Consider the following 21,565-nt stretch of genomic DNA (forward strand, 5'->3'; position numbering starts at 1 on the left):
TCCAGCTGTGGGAGCCACCCAAGAAGAAAGGCACATGGCTCCCAGCCTTGAAGATAACAGCCTAGTGGCCACAAATTCTAGCTTTCACGTGGAAACTTGAGCATCAAGAAGAAAAAAAGCCACTTGAGGACCTAGTTATAGAGTGGGTTAGTATGGGAGAAACAAAAGCACATAGCTGAACTTGTTTGACATAATTTCCTTTACCATGGGAGAATACATGGGAATAAGCAGACAGCTTATTGTAATGTCTTCCTTGCTGAGGGACTTTTTCCTATGGTGCATCACTCAGGATGCACATGTACTCTGTGCATGGTGTGCTCTGAGATGGGGCAAGGGAAACTTAGGCAGATCTGTCCACGTGTTTCAATATGGGGATGTTCACAAAGAGGCAGCACAAAAACACATTGCACCATGTGTGGTTCCTCTCACGATGCACAGTACTAGGAAGCTGGTGCATGCCCTCATGCCCTGTGCCAGGAGAGGCAAAATGCATCAGTGGCATGATGTTTCAGTGATACTGCATGCTGGAGTGCACACTACACCTTTGGATTTTGTGCACAATTTTCCACTAAAAATTCTCCAGAACAGGACGAGATCTCCACCTATCACCACGTGCCCTGTCTGTATGGGAGATGAACCTGATGGTGCTGACAGATCACCTTAGGAATACAAAGAGACAAAAACGGTTTGAACAGTTAATTGAAGAGATATGAGCTTTCTCAATTTGTTTGATGATACTGCTTTTATGAAAAAGCAAATCACAAATCTGGATGTCTTTTCAGTTAGTATTAATCATCTGTCTAGTTTAGCCTACTCCTTTTCTGGTAGAACTTTCACTTTTGTGTTTCTGTTCTTTCTGATTATGAAGCAATCTCCAGTGGCATGTCAGAAATCACTGTTACAAATGCTGATAATTGTTCTGGGGTTAGCTTCAAGGGCTTTTAACATGCAGGAAGTTACATCTGTCTGAAGCTGTGTAGTCATTGATTCCAAATGCAAGTTGCCGTCACTTGTGAACACCCTGAAACTTCTTTTAACACAGGAATGCTTGCAAATGCAAATCAGAACTTGGCCTTCTAAGGGGAAGAGGAGTTTGCCAAGGAACCAGCTGAATACAGTGGAGTGGCTGGAAGTCCACAATTGGAAACGTGAAAGTGGAAGAGGGCAGAGATTCTTTGTACCAACAAAACTTTGCCCTTAAGATAAACAGTGACAGAGATAGCTGTCCCAGCTATACAGAAACCAGCTGAAACACAGAAGAAAAAGTGTGCAAGGCTGTTTTGCATGCAGATTAGTGCTCCTGCCTAAAAGACCAGGCTTCTCTTTTGTGTTATTCTGCCTGCCTTGATTTTATGTGAGTGATGACTTTTATGTCTGATTGGATGAGACTAGGAATTGACCCATTAACTGTTATGTACACATTTAAGTCACAAAGAAAACTTAAATGGCTAAATGGCGTGTATGGGAACAAGAAGTGGGTTTAGGTTTGCATCCCCGTGAGCTAACAGCTGTCTTGCCTACAAGTGAAATGGTATTCTGAACATGAATCTACATACCGTTGCAAGAAAAAGGGGAATTTTTAGTCTATTGTTATGGGGAGTTTTAAAGTATATTTGAAAATTTGAATCTCATATTTAAGAAGAAAAGCACAATCAGGTGAAGAAAATAACCTATTCACTCAGTAATTAATTTAAAAAATTACTGGTTGATTTCTGTTATGAAAGTAGAAATCTTGATCCTCTGCTGTGATGTGCCAGATGAGCTGAAGGAAGATGCCTTTCATGACCATTATGGATTTATTCCCTAACTGTCCTTTGGATCTTTCTTGAAGACAATTCCAAGCATACTTCTCAGAGGATGCTTAAAATGACATGTTCTTATGTTAGGACCTCTGTTGTTCTTTAGAATCGTATGTTCAATCATAAAATCATTTAGGTTGGAAAACATGTTTTAGGTTGGGCCTTAAGTCCAACTGTAAACCTAACACTGCCAACTCTGCCACTAAACTGTATCCCCAACCGCTATGTCTGCACATCTTTTAAATACCCCCAAGGACAGTGATTTCACCACTTCCCTGGGCAGCCTATTCCAGTGCTTGGTGACCCTATTGCTGAAGAATTTTTTTGTAATATCTAATCCAAACTTTCCCTGGTGCAACTTGAGGCCATGTCCTCTCTTCCTATTGCTTATTACCTCAGAGAAGAGACTGACACCCACTTCACTTCCAGCACTTTCGAGGTAGTTGTAGAGAGGGATAAGGTTTCCCCAAGCCTCCTTTTCTCCAGGCTAAACGAGCCCAGCTCTCTAAGTCTCTCCTCATCAGATTTGTCCTCCAGACCCTTGAGTAGCTCTGTTGCCCTTCTGTGGACACACTGCAGTGCCTCAGTGTCTTTCTTGTTGTTAGGGGCCCAGAACTGGACACAAGACTCAAGATGTGGCTTCACCAGTGCCAAGTACAGGAGGATGGTCATTGCCCTGGTTCTGTTGGCCACACTATTGCTGGTATGAGACTGAATACACTTGGCCTTCTTCGCCACCTGGGCACATTGCTGGCTGATATCCATCTGGTTCTCAGTTGTCACCCCTGGGTCTTTTCCTGCTGGGCAGCTTTCCAGCCACTCTTTCCCCATCATGTAGCGCTGCATGGAGTCATGACCCAAGTTCTTACTATTACCTCTACTGGACGCCAGAGAAAAAAAACTGTTGTCTTTATTACCATGTTGGGATGTTCTAGCGGCTGACTAAAGCTCTTTGCTGCCATTGAGACTACCTTTCTATTTCTAGCCCCAAATAACAGCAGACAAAATAAAATAAAATAAATTTTCTGTCTTTAAAAACAGGTGCTTTCAGTACTTCAGCTTACAGAATTCTCTGCTTCTGTGGTGTTTGAGAATTTCTCTTTTCAAAGAAAACCAGCACAGGTAGTTCTTAAGCACAAATAATTTCAAAGAAAAATTCTGCAGTGTTTCCTGAATAATGTCTTTCATACAGAAATGTTATTACTTTCTGATGGGTACCATGTTTCCCTACATGTCTTCAGAAAGGAATAGCTTCTGCTTTCACACCCATGTTTTGTGTGAAGCTGTCTGCAGCAATTATGAAAACCTCCTGGCAGGACCAAATCAGGGGATTCCAAGTAGGAAGACTTTGTTGATCATGGCATACCTTTCTGGCATGGATTTTCACATGTCCTTTCCATCAAATTTCTGGCTTCTTCAAAATGAGACAGATCGTGTCAGCAGAAATACACTCACTATAGTGCTTATGCACTGTAGCTTTTAATAATCATCTTATTTTATTACTGCCACATTCATGCCAAGTACTAAGTTGGCCACAATCTTTTCAGCTGAGCTCAGACTTGTCAGCATCTTTGTGTGGCATTGTACCTTTAAACATGGTTCCCTTTTATTTTAACTCACTCCTTACTTTGGGACACTGAGATTTTATCTCTATTTCTACAGATCATGTACATATTATGACCAAAACCTTCAAGTGTTTACAATGTTACTGCTATGGTGAATAATTACCACTGTCTCTTCTTTAGTAGCCTTACTAATACAGTAGACTTATTAGCATAATAGGAAATCGCAATGACCAGGCTATGAATGGAACACGTCTCATTTTTTGAAAGGAAAATGCAGTGTCTTCAGAACCTATACAAAAACAGGCCACATGTCACATTTTCTGTTCCTCTATTCACAGCAGGAATGTGCTGTATGATTCCTGTCTGACTGAATGGGTGACCTTTAGCAGGGAGATAATGGTATGTGAAAGTACTCCGACTGCCCTGAGAGGTCTTCTGAACAGGAATTAACAAAATATATTGTGTCTTATGGTATATTTTGTGGTGTTTAACCTCATGAAGTTCAATAAGGAGAAGTTCAACATCATCAGGGGAGGAACAGACACCATCTGTACAATCTGGAGACTGCACAGCTGGAAAGCAGCTTCACAGAAGGGTTTGGGGGTCCTAGTAGATGCCACATTCACCATGAGCCAGCAGTGTGCCTTTGTGGCAAAAAAACCCCACCAACATCATCCTGGGCTGTGTTAGGAGAAATGTTGCCAGCAGGAGAAGGGATGTGATCCTGCCCCTCCTCTGCACTGCTGAGGCCACACTGGAGTGCTGGGCCCAGTTCTGGGCTACCCAGTACACAAGAGACATGGACATACTGGAGAGAGCCTAGGAAGGGATACAGAGATGATGAAGGGACCAGAGTATTTCTCCTCTAAGAAAGTCTGAGAGAGCTGGGACTGTTCACCCTGGAGAAGCGAAGGCTCGGGGGGGGTTCTTATTAAGGTGTACAAATACCCGAAGGGAGGGCACACAGGATGGAGCCAGACTGTTTACAGATGTGCTCAGTGGCAGGGCCAGAGGCAATGAGCACACACTGAAACACAGGTAATTCCCTAGAAACATCAGGATGAATGAGCATTGGCACAGATTGCCCAGAGAGGCTCTGGAATCTCCACCCCTGATGCTATTAAAAAGTCCTCTGCAACTGGTTCTAGGTGGCCCTGACTGAGGAGACAGTTGCACTGACTGACTTACAGAAGTCCCTTTCAGCCTCAGTCAGCCTGTGATTCATTCTGTGTATACCTCCTTCCTAGGGTCTTCAATTAAATAGAGCTCGAATCACTCACATTTCCTTTTTATAGTCTGAATTCTACATTATATAGGTATCTTCAACTCTCTTTTAAATAACTGATGTGGTATTATGAAATATATGACATGTTTTCACGTGAAAAGCATAGAGATACAAAATTTAAAATTAACAGAGCAGCAGAAAAGGAAACATTGCAACACAATAGCAAAGAAAAAGAATTGTCGGGTGAGTTGATTGCAAATCTTGCATGGATTAAGTGGTTGTAAACATCAAGTTATTGAACTATAAAAATAAGCAGGATCTGTTATTTTTAAAGCTTGACATTGTTAAATGGCCTCTGTGGTCATTTAGGAAGTTTAACTTCTGTTGGTTGTATGAAGGAAAAATGCTGTCCAGGATTATTCTCCATCTGCTTTTATTCACAGCTCCTAGTGTTGTGGCACAAATTTCTCTTGCGAGCTGCAATTTTTCCATCACAGCAGAAATATCCTGATTTTCATATTTGTTCAAAAGCCAGTCTTTTCTTGGAAACATCACAATGAGCCTATTGGTATAACAAGGGAAAATGAGACTGCTACCTGTGATTCTACCTAATGAAAATTAGATGCAGTACACGCTCCGCTTTCTTTGCTATTGGAACCATTCTCACCTTCTTCTTCTGGCCCCTTTGCTGTCCTGGGCAGGTTAGACCTCCGTGCCCATCCTCCTGCTTTATATCCCTCCCTTTTTCTAAAAGTTTTCCTTCACTCTGGTTGTTCCTTGCAGTCTTATGACATCATTGACCAATATATGGTTAAATCACACAGGTGTTCAAAACGCCTCATAAATACCCCTGATGGACACAAATGTTCGCAGTTTCCTCCACCTCCCTAGAGCAATGCACCTTATCCCATCACCCTCAGTGACTAACTCTCTAGTCCACATGGGAAAGGGCCTGTGACACAACCCAGTGCCAGTGTCTGTATCTCACCATCCCTTTGGGGCACCTCAGCTTGCTGTATTTGGATAAGTTCTTGAGGTCCTGCAGTTCTTCCTGGGCTTACGACATCTCATGAATAAGCACTGAGTTTCCTTTCTACCTACCTTTTTCTGACGGGCACCAGAATAAAGTCAAACATAATGCATTCTTTTAAGGTAATTTAAAACTGAAATGATTTCCACAAAAGGAGTTCTTAGGCAAAATTAAAGAAATCACTGTCTGTAGTGCTCAACTATTCCCTTGTATTCTTTGTTGTTTCCATCTAATGCCTCCTGCTTCCACACATTTTTGGATTAAGCTGGACGAAAAATCTCAACTGTTTGTTTCTTTGTTATGGTATTTTTATTCCTAAGAGACTGTAAACAAGTGGATCAAATAGAGGTTAAAATTAGATTATTTTTTTCACCCTCTCTTTTTGAATTCATAATTTAAGTTGCAAGCATCAATTACCATTTAATTATCTATTGCAGCATGGGGAACACACAGGAGGAATTAGAGATCCCTATGCATTTGCAGGGTTACAGTCTCACTCAGTCATGGTGATGTACTGGGATAGCTCACATGGTTGGAGTGCTGCTGTGGACGGAAACAGGTTCATTAAGAAGGACAGACTGGGAAAGGGAGGAGATGGATCTGCCCTTTGTACAAGAGAGCAGCAGGAATGCATGGAAATGTTTACCTTGGGATGATAGACACTAACGAGTGGTGTTGAGAAAGGTGTCTTATACAGAACACATCCTCAGGAAAAAGAAGCAGATAAGGTCACCTTCAGACAGCTGGAAGAGACTTCCCTTTCACATGCTGTGGCCTTCTTGGGGGGTCTTTAGCCATCCTGGTATCTACTGCAGAGTTAATTCAGTACAGCACAAGTAATTCAGGAGTTTTCTGGAGTGCTTTGACGATGATTTCCTAAACATGAGTGATTGAGGAGCCAAAGAAACTCTGTTGTTCCTCATACTTCTACAGAAAAACTTATTGGGAATGTGAATGCTGGGAGCAGTTACAGCTGCAGTGACCGTGAGACAGTGGAGTTTAATTTGTACAAATACCCAGTGAGGGGAATAAAGAAGATGAAGCCAGACTCCTCTAGTGATGCCCACTGACAGGACAAGAGACAGCAAGTACAAACTGAAACATGGGAAATTCTGCTTAAACAGAAGAAAATACATTTAGGGTTTGGACAGTTAGACAGTGAAAGCAAGTTTCTTAGGCAGGTGGTGGAGTCTCCATTCTTAGAGATATTGTCCAGTTGGACAACCATCCTGGTAAACTTGCTATAGCTGACACTGCTTGAGCAGGAGTTTGATGATTTCCAGAGCTGCCTGCCAACCTCTGTGATGTGCATCTATGATAAGAATACATTCCAAAGCAAACGTCATGGTAAGATTTAGAAAAGCTTACTGTCCTAATTATAGGGACTGGGACCAGTTCATCACTATGTGGGTATAACCAAAACTGTGTATTCTACACCCTCGATGCCTTTTCTGATGGACTGTTAAATAATGGATCCTTTGCAGCAGCTGCCCAGGGTGCACCTGACACCTCAGGCTACAAGCTGGGTGTTAAAGACACCAATGACTCGGTTGTGATAAGTCTCCTGCAGGGAGGCATTAGCACCTTCATACCCAGCCTGAGGGGTTGTCTCTGCTAATGGGCCATACTGGACTGGCATAATAGGCAGCTGCAATATCAAAGATTCCAAAAATATCTCATGACTCACAGAGTTAAATCACTCATTGTGAAACTCCTCTGCCTGGGGGAGGTATTGGACATTCCCACCTGAACCTGAGCATACATAATCTTCAGGTTCTGGGACTTCTGGTACCACTCGTGGGATCTAGAGGAAGACCAGAACTCCTACAGAACCGAGACTGCTGCTCTCAACAAGACTGCAATCATTACCTCAACAGAAATGCCACCATAATCGGGAACAACACGTTTCCTTTGCTTTTACTTTGGATCACTTTGTGCTCAGCACAGGGGTCAATGAACACTGTTCTGTTTGTGTACCATGGTGCTGGGTTACACATCTGTCTTTGGGGGGTTAAAACCAGTTTTCTCTGTATGATTGTATTTATTGTAATCTTTTTAGTAAATTTTAACTCTTGACTTGTAATTTCTCTTGAGCTGGGTTCATTTCTTCTCTGGGTTTACTTTTAAACCAGCACTTACTCATAAGGAAATTACAGGGAGGAATTCCAGCTGACAAGCAAATTCTAAAGGGTGCTTTATTTAACATTACAGCAGTATCAGCTTTCTTTTGCCTGTTACGCACAGTGCCATACAAATAGCAGCAGTACATGCTCCTGTTTACTCTCCCATGCACTTCTATGGCCCTTTAAGCCCACTGCTTCACTGCTCTGCAAAGGGTGGGCCAAGTGACACAGTAAGCTGCCATGTAACTTGGACTGACAGGCACCAACAATTAGTATTATTATTCACAACTTGTCAGTTGACGGGGGTGGGGTGATGATTTCCAGACCATCAGCCAAGTATAAAGGAGATCAATAGAAAGTTAATTAGGAGATGAAGGTTGCTGTGTTGACAGAGCCCAGCTGTCCCTTTTCATAAGTCTAGGTCTGGACAAATAAGTAAGCACCCCAGTGCTTGGAAAAGATGGAGCACTGATGAGCAGTAGGTGGCACAGAATCAAGCTTCCTTCATCAGCCTCCTTCCCTTAGGATTTGTACGATCTGTGTGGGAGCCCCACTCTGGAGTCCTGCAGAAAACCATTTCTTGTTGACCCACCCGTAACTGAGTACCTCAACTTTTATTCTGGTTTGTTCCCAAGCTGGCTACAGAAATTGGCACAACATAACCATAAATCTGTCTGAGTTTTGCCCTGGGTAAACAACAGAAAGAGGTTGTTAAGGTACTACTGTGACTGCTGGATGAGGCATGAAGTGTAGTGAGACTCACAGTATGTCTCAGAAGAATAATTAACAATCAGTGTTTAGAAAGTGATAGAAATAGGGGATCTGCACCTTCCTAGTTATTGAACCCATCTTATCATGATGTCAGAACAAAAACTTGAATACTTCTAACCAGATAAGAACAAACTCAGAGAGATATACATGTATTGCGTAAGTCGGTCATAGGACTCAGTTCGTGACAGCAGATTGTTGTGACAATCTCATACCTAGTGTTAATAATTCCTAGTCACTTCCACCCTTGGACTTTGCCATATGATGTAATCCTCATTCACTGCTTTTGTCTGTATGTGCTTGCAAGAAAGCCACAGATATGTCATTTTTGTTGGCAACCAAAATTTGTTTGTTTACCATGATGTGCAGCTTTTGGTGCAAAGACCACTACTTGCATATCTGACAATTTTGGTATGGTGTGAGATGCCCAGGGTGCATACACAGACTGTTAGCAGGCACTGATCAAACCAGCTGACAGGGCAAAACCACAGCCATGAGAAGGGATGTAATTTTGGCTTTTCTTTTTCTGTCTAAGTGAAAAACTTGAGAAGAAATAGTCTCATCTGTTTGCTAGCTTTAAAAACAGGAAGAAGAACCTCTAAAGTTTCTACATTTACTTTTTTTGTAGACTGTCACTTCTTGTTTAGAGATGATCAGTGTGAGTCAGTCATTCCTTCTTCCAAGCAGGAAGCATTCATTACGTCCAACAGTTGTCCCTAATAATTCCTAAGGAACAAATATTTTTTTTCCTTGAAGATTTTCAAATTGACAAGGTTTTTTGGTTAGGCACCAAACCGGGAATAAAAGAGTGATGCCATCTCTTTAGCGAAAATTGCCTTTTGAAAACACAATATGCAGGGATTTTCCTGTACCTCCCGGGTTTGAGATACTTATGTCCATTATTTGGGTCCTATACTCCATTGACTTGGGCTACATAATGTTTCAGTTTGGGAAGCTTCACTTTTCTCATGTCAGCCACAGGCTAAAAACCAGGAAGAGCTGAACTGAAGTATAAAATCAGGATCAGAAATGCCAATTGGGCGAGGTTTAAACAGCACTGAATATATAAGAATATATATGAGTATATGAGCTTATTAGTGTGCTTTCTTCCTGCTGAGAGATGAAATGTATGATTCTAAACAATAAACAAGCATCACATTTATCTCTCTTCTCCCAATGATTACCTTTCTCATATCATTGCAATAAATGCTGCATTAACAATTTTCAACAACTGCTTGAGTGTCACAAAATTCACAGATAAAACCAAATCAGTGTAACATGGAAAAAAAAGGCCAGTTTTCCTCATGAAACAAGGTGAAAGTCAGGATCAATTGGCTATGCAGGAACACTGTTGAGCTGCCATTCGGGTTTTTCTTCAGGTAGGTAACAAGTTGTGACCTGTAATCAAAGTAAGCAATACATTACAGAGATCTTTCTTTGTTGCATGCAATCTGTTGAAATGCTGGCATTTAACATGAACAGGCTGGGGGGAACCCTGTGGCAACACCTGCCTGTACAGCTTTAAATATATATTTATCTCACCGCCCATATATTTATGCTATGTGTTAAACTGAAAAACAAGGAGCAGCTGGAGTTGCCTCTTTGGAGTGTTACAAAAGCGAAGCTGTACTTTTTGTGGTACTCAGCAATCTGTAGTTGAGTAAGTGTCCTAATTTCCTTTGCAGTTGTGGTGAGATAAGAGTGTTCTTCACTTTGTTATGAATTTGTAAAACTTCAGCCATAGCCTCTTCAGGCAAAAGTGCCACATGTATGTCAGCTCTCTTGTTTTTGTGGTGGTGGGTTGTTTGCTGTTTGTTTGGGTTTTTTTTAAATCTCATACACTTACTCTTGGATGTTGCAACTGGAGCTGCCGATAAAACAGCTGAACTAGCCCTGTGACATGGGGCCTCTCTTCAAGAGGGCAAACCTCCTCTGCACTTTTTTGGGCAGAAATTTTGCCCCTGCCAGTGAAATTAATTACCCTATTTCCAGTCTAATGAAGAAGTCCCTGGAAAGCTACTTTACAGCAAAATAAGACACATGCACGTCCACTTTACTCAATTCTAAAAAATAGACACTAATGGTTTTAAACAGAACTGAACAAATCTTCTTTTTCTTGTCTCACTTCCTTTTCCCCCCCCATTTTCCATCTCTGCACATCTTGTCATATTTGGCTTTTTCCTCTGTTTTCTTCCAAGTTCTGCAAAAATAATATCATCTGAGAGAGAAACTGTCTGTAGGGCATTTATTTGTATACAAAAAATATTTTACCATGGCAACCCTAATTTTTTTCATTATGCAGGCCTCTGGATGATGAAATGCTTTTGAACAGCTGGACATTCTCTTGCTTCTTCTGCAGCTGGTATCTCAAAGAAATCTTAAAAATAAATAGTTATAGGCACAAAACCAATAAGAAAAAGGGACACCATCCAGAGAAAAATTTTCTGCAATTGTCAATAGCTTTTGTTCATGACAGTAAGTGGTACTTATTTTAAAATGATCAGTGATGTTATTTTGCTCTTAATAAGCCTAATTATATTTATTTTTATTACTATACTGTAGCATCTGGTACTAATTACTGTCCACAGTGTTTTGTTCTTTCTGGATTATTACAAATGCTTTTACAAATTCTTCTCTTACCTGGTTCATTCTGTAATGTGCAAAGAGGATAACGGCATTTGATGGATAATCGTTCAAACAAAAGAAAACTTTATTTTCAGAGCTAAAATTTATAGCAGAATACAGGTAGCTTTTATTGGAAAGAACAGTTTACTTTTATCAATTACATATTGCTCCAATGTGGCACTCGGATAACAAGCCCAGACCCTAACTTTACAACTCAGATATCCTTGCAGGGGATAATACTGGTTTGTAATTCCAGATATGCACTGAGTTACAGCTTTGCCCCAGCACAGCTGCCATCCCAGACCTTTGGGCTGAGCAAGCTGTTGCTGGCATCTCAGCTCTGAGGTCTTTGATTTCCCTAGCTCTAAACCAAATCTTAACTCTAGCCTTCTGCAGAGTAGATGACAGTTCAAAATGTATTATAACCTTCTACTCCATCATGGGCCCACTTTCACCTGCCTCTCTGGACAGAGTAGGATTTTAGTGTTACTCCCACTCTGAGGATCCTTGCTTCCCAATCTCTAACCTTAATATTATGCTTCACTAGTGTTGGTATCAGACCCACCTAGCTGGTAAAGGGTGAAATGAATGAAAAATGTAATTGTGTTGAAATTACTGTTTAGACCATATTTTTGCAAGTAGTCCCTATTCTGTAACTGTATTTATTTGAACTTGTATCTTCATGTACAACAGCAAGGGTTGTTTTTTCATCTAGATATAACTAACCTTCAGTAACTGAACACTCACAGTAATTGAAGCATTTATTATTGTTCTCACCTGAGTAGCTGAAATATTCAGTAAAATGCATGAACATTAATTCTATGCTTTTGTCCTGGAACCAAAACCTCTTTGAATACTAATCCCCAAAGGCCAAAGTATGGAATATTAATATTTCTTTCTTCTTCTCTTGAGTTAATTTCATACCTAGCAGAGCATCTGGGGAGTTCCAGCAGAGAAGGCCTCTGCTTTGCCTTGTGACACTAGGTCTTCTCTTGTAGTGGTCTCTCGCTACTAGCAAAGCACAGGTGGTGTAGCTGGGATTTATGTAAGGAAACTCCTTTACATGTGTGCTTGTGGGAAGGCTACTTTTTAACTGCATTAACTCGGTTTCCATGACTATGAGGTTGCCTATCTCACTTTAAGCTCTGGCTCTCCTGCTTTGCAAAGAATGCTGCTGCTCTGGCTCCTACTTACCTGGCTTCCTTTTTGCCACAAGGTTGGCCAGCCTGTGGCTTGAGGATGGAAAAGGGATTCTTGTAGAACTGCATTCTCTAGTATGGATCAACAAGCACGGGTATCCTCTTCAGACTCCTTCACCTGATCATTTACATCAACCATGAAATTACAGTGTCTCATCCTCTCTTTCTCTTAACTGGAAAAGATGGAATTTGCAGCTAAAAGCAGCATCTAGTGGCCTTCAGAGCCAGCAGAGTTTGTCAGCAAGCCCATACCCAGCCTTGTAGCCAAAGTTTAGGTACCTTACAGTCCAATCATAGAATCACAGAATCATAGAATCATTTAGGTTGGAAAAGACCTTTATTCAGCTATTAGCCTAACACTTCCAGGTCTCTGACTAAACCACATCCCTAAGAGCCACATCTACATATCTTTTAAGTTCCTCAAAGGATGGTGACACAACCATTGCCAGTAATCTGCTGTCTGTTTTTTAAAAAGATGTAGAAATCAGACCTGATAGCTGTTATAAAACAGTTGTTAGCTGTAAAACTGAGCATTTTGTGCTAGTTATTTCTCTGGCACTTAAACTTTTTTTTTTTTTAAAAGAAGTTGCAGTTTGCTGGTGCCAGCAGAGTTTTTACAAACAAAGCAGCAGATCACTGAGATTTAACTTCCATTTACATAAGTTTAGGACCTTTACATGTAAGTGTCATTCCTTACTGTTTCTTTTACTCTTCTTCATGAAATAATGATGATATGCAGCAAGACCCCTCTTCCTTCAAGCAGCTGGCCTTCCTTTAAAGGGAATTAAACAAGGCCTGAAAAACTTACCATATAATCGTTATAAAAAGTATCCTCATATTTTTAATGTAAGGGAGGTATCCTGGAGTCCTTTTGCTACCACTATCGGAGTCAGTTTTACTAAGCCACGACTTCATGCCCAGCATTAACTTTTCTGAGATTGGCCTCCTGGCCTTTTCCCTACTACAGGTTGCCTGCATATTGCAGAATTGTTAAATTTTTTTTTTAACAATTGCTCAGTTCAGCCACTAACTAAATTCTTATCTGGAAGTACAGTGGTACTGAATTTCACATATAAAACAGGTCTACTGCTGTGGCTCTGTATGACAACCCTCAGCAACAAGAGATCTTACCAAGCTTGGCTACAGCATGGTTCCCTTTGCTGAGTCTCAGCAGGTGAATCATCACTAGACTGACTGCAATTTCCATTAATAAATTCAGATGCCCCTTAAGATTAGTCATCAACCCCCACTAAACTAGAGGTAGTTGAGAGCTTCACGGTCTCCACGAGTGGTTTTCAGAGTATCAATCAGGTGATGCAACTTCACTGCACAGAAGAGTAAATACACTGAATCAAGACACAGTCTGTGGGGACAACATGACAAACACATGCACTTTGTTAGGACTAAACTGTATCAGGCTGTTCAGAGCAGGGCATTCCAAAACATTATACAGAATCAGTATAGGAGATCATGAAAAATTTTCTCTCTGAGCCATCCCAAAAGGTACACAGATGTGCCTGCTATGCTGATATACACGTGTGGTTCATCCCATAGACAGCAGTGGTAGGAGCTTTCCCCACTGTTTCAGCTGACAGTTGCAGTTTGCTGCTACAGTCCCATGTGCTAGCAACCAGAAAGCTGAAATAAAACTGCCAGGACTTTCTCCTGCTCATCCCGTAGGTGCATTTCTTCTCTCATTCCACCCCTAAAAGGCACATAAGCCACATGGGAGCAGAAATGTCCAGCACAGCCACTGGCTGGTAGTACCTTCTACCTTACTCTGTGAGAAGTGCAGTTAAAGCCAGTGGAAGCACTCCTACAGCATGACATACTTCCAGAGAATGGAGAAGAGAGCAGCTGCAGAAACCGGCTCATAGCGAGATCAGAATCAGCTGTTTTTGTGAAGCAAAGGAGGCAATGGGCGAAGGACATAAGAACTACACCAACATGAAGTTAATCTGACCAGCTGACCTCAGTACAATTTATTTATATGTTTTGTATTGAAGATAAATATAAAAAGAAACAGATGCCAGGATTTCTGCCTTGTGAAGTGCTGTGCATGATTATAGTACCATTAAAGCATATAAGGCATAAAACAATAACATTAACACATGTATATGAGGAGACAGAAATGTGCTGCAAGACCTCTTTTCCTTTTCCAGCCCTGATGTCTTTTTCCAACTGAGAACAGTATCGGTGTCCAGTGTCTGAGAACCAGTGGAAAGTTTGGATGTGCCTGGGCACGCAAAGAGATCTTTTTACAAAGTGTATTTTCCAGGTTTTCAAAACAAACACTGGAGAGGACAGCATCTCTAGCTGTGCAGAGAATTTGGAAAAGCTCAGACTTTAATTATTGCATGTCTGCTTCTCTGGTGTGGCAGGTAATCTGCAAATACAAAAGGAGTCAAGTTAATGTAAGGCAAATGGCAACCTGTGCATTAACTTTATACTTAAAGCAAGCTCACCAGTAATAACCTTCAAAAAGAGGCAATTGGCTTGCTGTTTTATCCTAAATCTCTGCATGCCCTGTCTTAAAAGACAATAAAGACAAATATGGCTTAACATTTCCTGACCGGTCAGGAGCAAACTGGGGAAGTACCTATGGAATTAAACTCTGCCATTTGTAGCCCTAAATTATTCATATATAACAATTTTTAACCCCTTTAAATATTCATGTATAAGGATTAATGACCCTGCTGACATTTGTTTTCCTTTGTGAGGTAGTCTGGTTTGGATATGTTTGGTTAATATTACTCCATCATATTAAGAGGACAACGTAATAAAATCAGCAGCAGGAAAGGACAGACTGAGATTTCAGGAAAGTTGAGTTAGTAAGGTGCAAAATGCTTTTACAAATTCATTATTAAGGAAAATGTTCTGTCTTCTACACATTTCTCGGAAAAGAGTGTGCTGGGCCACTCTGAGATTTTACATTAGTTTCAGGAATTTTTATGTCATCTCATTCACACACACACCCCTGCCATTACACACCTCTCCTGTTACTTCCCTGGCTTCTGAGAGATCACAGCAAGCTGCAGCTGCCGGTTTAAAAACCAGTTTAACATATGGAGCTGCTGCATGTGCAGCTAAGCCATTCCTGCTAAGAGATGCAATATCTTGAAGATCAGTAAGGAAAAAACTGAGGTCATTAGCCACTTCAGCTGTTCTTAGTGTTCTTATATTGATGAAGGAGCCCCTGGTGGTCTAGTGGTAAAGGCGCGGCGCTATCACCGCGGAGACCCGGGTTCGATTCCCGGTCAGGGCCACTCCCGGGCTGATGGAGCTTGTTAGCCCTTAAAGGCAACCCACCTACGTCCTAAGGACCTCGCTGCCACCGTCCAAGCTCGCTTGGCCCCGGCAGATGAACCTTAGGATTAAAGGGTGGGCTCAGTTCCGCGCACACTGTGTCTCACCTAAAAAATCCAATGCGCAGGCTGGAAGGTGGAAAGACCTTCCCCGGATCTTCGCTCGCGAAGACTGGCCATTATTATATTGATGAATCAGCAGTATCAGCTGGCCATTTGGGTCTTCAGCTTTTCAGAAGTGGTCTATACTGTATAATGCACTTTCTCAAATCTGTATGTATATATTGTGTAAAAATGGCCATTTTTCAAAGCTCCTAGAGAAATTTAGCTAATCAACTGCCATAGTATTGGAATTAATTGATGGCAGGTGTGCATATCTGGGTTCAGGGTTGGTTAAAAGACCTGCTGAGAGATTTTTGCTCTTTTAAACAAGAATAAATCCATTTATTCTAAGATTAGCTGGAGATGTTATTCAGCCAGTTGTCAAAAATGTTTCAGAGGAGATATGTCTTAAAATGAGATCATTCAAGTCTCTGAGGATTTTCTGGACTGTAAGAGACACCTAAATCATAAGTGAGTATGGCTTTGACTAGACAAGCCTTAGGTAAAGTCTTTTTACTGAAGAAGCAACAAGATGGTATTAAAATTAAAGCCTGTATTTTAAATATTATTGTATGCCACAAGTCAGATCTGGCAAGTATGCTATGTCTGCAGCCTGGATACAAAAATAATGCAGAATTTCAGTATTTGCAATGTAAAAATTAAGTTATCCTGATCTCTGTTAGATCTTATTGTTTGTGTTACCATAGCAATTAGGAACCAAAGTACCTGTATTAAACTGGGTCGTGTACAAAAGCAGAAATAAAAGTAACCCTTGCCTCTCACAAAGTTTTTTTGCCTATGAAAAGGCAGCAGACAAAAAGCCAGACAGTAAGTACAATTAAACAATCCTGCATGATTGTTTAATCATTCGGTTTCCATGCTGCTGTCAGTCTTTTACAGGTCTCATGGGAAAAGAAAAAAAGCAATGAAAAAATCACAAAGAAACCACCTTTTAAGGAGGAACATGAAGTAGAGGAAGGAAGAAACCACGTGGATGATTATGGAGAGCTTCTTGTAAGTGAGAGGATCAAAGGGGTAGAAACTGATGTCAATGCTGAGGAAGAATCAATCAGGGAGATGGAGATCATGAAAGGTTTGGAAAGTGAAAGAAAGCAGCTTCTGTTAGGAAGCAGGACACAAGAGGAGAGCTAACAGAGGGGTGGGGAGAGAGGTGTGTGATGGCCAAAACTAGGGAACTGATCTCTTGCACTAAGAGTAGTTGTGAGTGAGAGATATATTTAGTCTTGAATGGCCAATCAAAGGAAACTTGCAACAACAGTATTGGAACAAAGGAAGAAGAAATTGAAATAGTTTTAGGAGAAAGCAAGTTATTTCCTTTTGATTCTTTTACTTTAAGTCATTACTCAGAGTTATTTTGAATCTGTCGTATATCTGCATTATAATGAAAGATAATGGCATGCAGTTTGTCAGGTTTGTTTCTTCTTCAGCCATAGGAGTCTTCTTAGGTCATCACAAGAGAAATATGGTTGTTAAACAAGTGGCAGTCATAACAAAGAGTAAAAATCAAAAAAGACCAAAGCAACATGATACTTCTATCAAAAAGAGACAAAGTCTTTTGCTGACAGTTTTTTTCCCCTGATGTTCCATATTTTTGAGAAGTACCATTGTCCTGCAGTCCAACAGACTTGACTCTGAAGAAGATTCTGATGTGAACCTGCCTAGTTTTGCTAGCCACCTACAAAAGATTACAATGTGCATTTTTCTTTTGTTGTTGTTGTTGTTTTGGTTTGGTTTTTTAAATCTTTGACTATAAGTTTGCGTAATTGTGGGGGCTTTGTCCACACTGCAACAGAGATGGAAAGGCAGAGTAGACAAAGACACAGTTGTAAAATTGGGTAAAGATGTTACACAGGCACCATTTCAACTTTTTGGGAGGTTAGTTACTGCACAAGCTGGCAGCTTGTGGTTTACCTCTATCTGGACTCCTTTTTCAAAGAATCTAATTCACAGAAGTCTGAAGACATGGGACATTCTACCAGGATCTTACATCTAAAATGGCAGGAATAAAATAAATTAAAGAGTAGAGATGGGACCACATAGCAGCCATAGGAAAGAGGACACTCCCTGTGTTCTTAACTGTACATGCATGAGAACAGAGCCCCCCCCAAAAAAAAAAAAAAGAAAAAGCAAGCTGACCTCATTTCTGAAGGAGCTGGTTCTGAAGCACTGAATGTTTCTAACCAACTGTGGTATTCTACATACCATAGAAAATGAATTACAGGGATTCTATCGTTTTTTAGCAGAGAATGCAAATAACAGCCATAAAGTTTATGACACACCTGTGGCTAGAGGGCCAGTTTCGCATTTTGGGATTAGTCAGATCCCTGAGAAAGGACTAGCTCGTGACTGATGTCTGATGCAGGACACTCTGCAAGAAACTACCCAAGGAGTCTATGATGTAAAAAAACAAAGCTGAAAATATAAAATCAGGGCATAAACTGAGCTAAAAATGAACCAAGTCCTGGATCTCATCAGGGTAGAACATTCACTGTAGAAGGAGATGAAATGGGACACCCACACAGTAGAGGAAGATTTTGAGAACTTTGTTGAGGGGATAATGCAGCTTTCAAAAGACTTCAGAGCAGAGTTGAGGGAGCCCTTGCTTCTAGGATGCTTGTTCTCTTCCACTTTCTCTGGAAGTGAAACTCAAAGAGGGTTTGGCAGGCTTCTTGTTCTGGAAGCCACAGGTCAAACTGGAAAAAATCCCCAAACAATATGAGGGTACCTGTGCTGATCACAACCACTAGTTTCATTATAGACCCATATGAATTGAAGGAGTTTCTAAAAAGAGAAAGATTTTCCACTTCCTGATAGCAAGTGATCTGACAGATATTTTTGTCACTTCTTTTCTTTGCCTGATGTATCCAGAGAAGCCTGGCATGCATCCTTTGGAAAAGCAGAGAATATGTTCATGGACATTCAAAAAGTTTTTCTGGACACACTAGGTCTACAGGCTACATGATAGGGAAGTGATTCACTGGAAAATACACTAACTGCCTGGTTTTATTGTGTGTGGTAAGATTTGTGTACATGCTGTTTTCATCCAGCTGGGATGCTGGTAGAAGGGTATGGTCAAAGGTTAAAAAAGCATTTGACACTGTCCCACATGAGATCCTGGTCTCTAAACTGGAAAGACAGGTTTGATGGACCACACAGCAGGTAAGGAATTGGTCACACTCGAAGAGTTGCAGTCAATGTCCTAGTGTCCAGCTCGAGACCAGTGGTATGTGGCATTCATCAGGGTCAGTGTTGGGACTGGTGTTCTTTAACATCTTTGTTGATGACACGGACATGGGGGGATTAAGTGCACCCTTGACAAGTTGTGTGGTGCAGTCGACACGCTGGAGAGGAAGGGATGCCATCCAGAGAAACCTGGACAGGTCTGAGAGGTGGGCCTGTGCCAGCCTCATGAAGTTCAACAAGGGGAAGTGTAAGGTCCTGCATGTGAGCTGGGGCAATCCAAGGCACAAATTATAGACTGGGCAGAGAATGGATGGAGAATAGCCCTGGGGAGAAGGACTTGGCAGTGTTGGTGGATGAGAGACTGGACATGAGCCAACAACGTGCATTCACAGCCCAGAAAATCAACCCCATCCTGGGCTGCATCACAAGCAGTGTGGCCAGCAGGTCAAGGGAGATGATTCTGATCTTCTACTCTGCTCTTATGAGACCCCACCTGCAGTAGTGAGTCCATTTCTGGGACCCCCAGCATAAGAAGAACATGGACCTGATAGAGTGAGTACAGAGGAGGGACAGAAAGATAATCAGGAGGCTTATCACTTCTTCTGTGAGGACAGGCTGAAAGAATTGAGGCTGTTCAGCCTGGAGAAGAAAAGGCTCCAGGGAGACCATAGAGCATCTTCCAGTACTTACAAGAATGGCCTACAAGAGATCTGGTGAGGAACTTTTCAGTTTTAAGGACACATGGCAGTGATGGGAATGGTCTTAGGCTGAAGGAGGGCAGGTTTGGAATAGATATTAGGAAGAAATTCTTCGTTAAGAGGGTGGTGATACACTGGCACAGGTTGCCCAGAGAAGCTGTGGATGCCCCATCCCTGGAAGTGTTCAAAGCCAAGTTGGATGGAGTTCTGAGCAACCTGGTCTAACAGAAGATGTCCCTGCCCATGGCAGAGGGGTTGGAACTACTTGGTGTTTGAAGGTCCCTTCCAACCCAACTCATTATACGCTTCTATAATTTTTGTCTCTTAGGTGAAAGATAAAGAAAGAGCAGCAAATTTAGTATGCTGTGTACATATTCTGTAACATTCTGAATACAGCAAAGAGTACAACTGAATGACAGAGCCAGGTACAAGGCACTTCACTGTATACATTATTCCTATGGGAAAGGGAAGGGAACAAAGAGTTTTGGGAAGTGAACTATGGCAGCAGATTTTGTGTCATCTGATTATCTGAGCAAGAAACCTGAGAATGTGACTGTGCAAGTCCATATATAAGGGATCCAAGTATTTTTATGTTTTGTGGGAAACTAAAAGAATTTCAAATTAAGAATTAAATTGCCAGTGGGTATCTCCAAGGTAGGTGCTACTCTAGTCCTACAATAGAGTGACTGAAATTAAGGACCTGTTACTTGTGCACAAGGAATACACACACCAAAAAAAACCTCAAACAAACAAAAAACCAAGCAAACAAACAAACCCTGACTAACTTAATGCAGATGACAGGATTTTCCATAAACCATTCCCTGTTTTTCCCCAAAGCTAGCAAGCATATCTTCTCCATGAGAACACAGAGTCTGTTCTTCTATGTACAAAATGAATGCCTTCCAAATCAAACACATTTGAGAGTCATTATTGGAGAGGCAGATCATGTACACGGTTAATCTGATATTATAAACCACCTCCTCCCAAAGCACAATGAAATCTGTCAGCCACAACTCTTCACTGGCAAAACCTGAACTCGGTAACTGGGTGAGGGCTGGAGCAATCATACAAGGTATTACGAATGCTGTCAGCACAGCTGACTAGATGCAGTGCCTACATCAATTCATGCGGAAAACTTCTAGATGCTACATGGGATTCAGGAATAGTAATATCCAAAGTATATTAAGAGGTTACATCATGGTCATCTGGGGATTAGAAAACTCAGTGAGTGTCACAGTGACTTTAGAAACCTGTTAAGACTTCTGATGCATGCCAAAATTTGCTAAAATTATAAAAAATTAGGGCCAAATAACTGAAACAACATGTGTGGGCTCTCGCACAAAGAGCGCATTTGCTCATCATTGCTGAAGAAATAGTGTATGTAGCTGTTCTGTACTAATCTGGTTCTAGTATTTCCCTGATACAGCCTTACCAAATGATTTAATATTAATGCCAGTGATTGTACTTAGACCACACATTTCCATGAGAAGCAAATTTTAACCCAGACTCCAAGAAAATTGAGAAATAAGACTACATGTTATAATTGAGAAGAGTTTAGCTGGTAAAAATTAAAGCAGTTTTTGTTTAAATGTAGTTCTCTGTGAATTGATGCTTTTCCCCATTTTCCTGGAGCTCATGAATCAGTAGAAAGTGATTATCAGAGTAGACCACCAAAAAGGTTCTGACATCCTGCATCTTCTTGGTTACTTTTGTAACTTTGAAGGACATTTTCAGGAATGAACTGTTCAGATTTCTCACTCTACCATCACTCAGTTTAGATGATTACTCAAAAGCACGGATGAAGTGAGTTTACCTTGGGTTGCTCTGAGGAATCCTCTCGACAGCTACATTTTCCCAGTGGGAAACTGTGTTGCACAATTGCTGAAGCAATACAAAATGAATACAAAATGAATGCAAACCCA

Source organism: Myiozetetes cayanensis, unplaced genomic scaffold (genome assembly GCF_022539395.1).
Source record: "Myiozetetes cayanensis isolate MyiCay16 unplaced genomic scaffold, myiCay2020 scf4, whole genome shotgun sequence".
Lineage (NCBI taxonomy): Eukaryota > Metazoa > Chordata > Aves > Passeriformes > Tyrannidae > Myiozetetes > Myiozetetes cayanensis.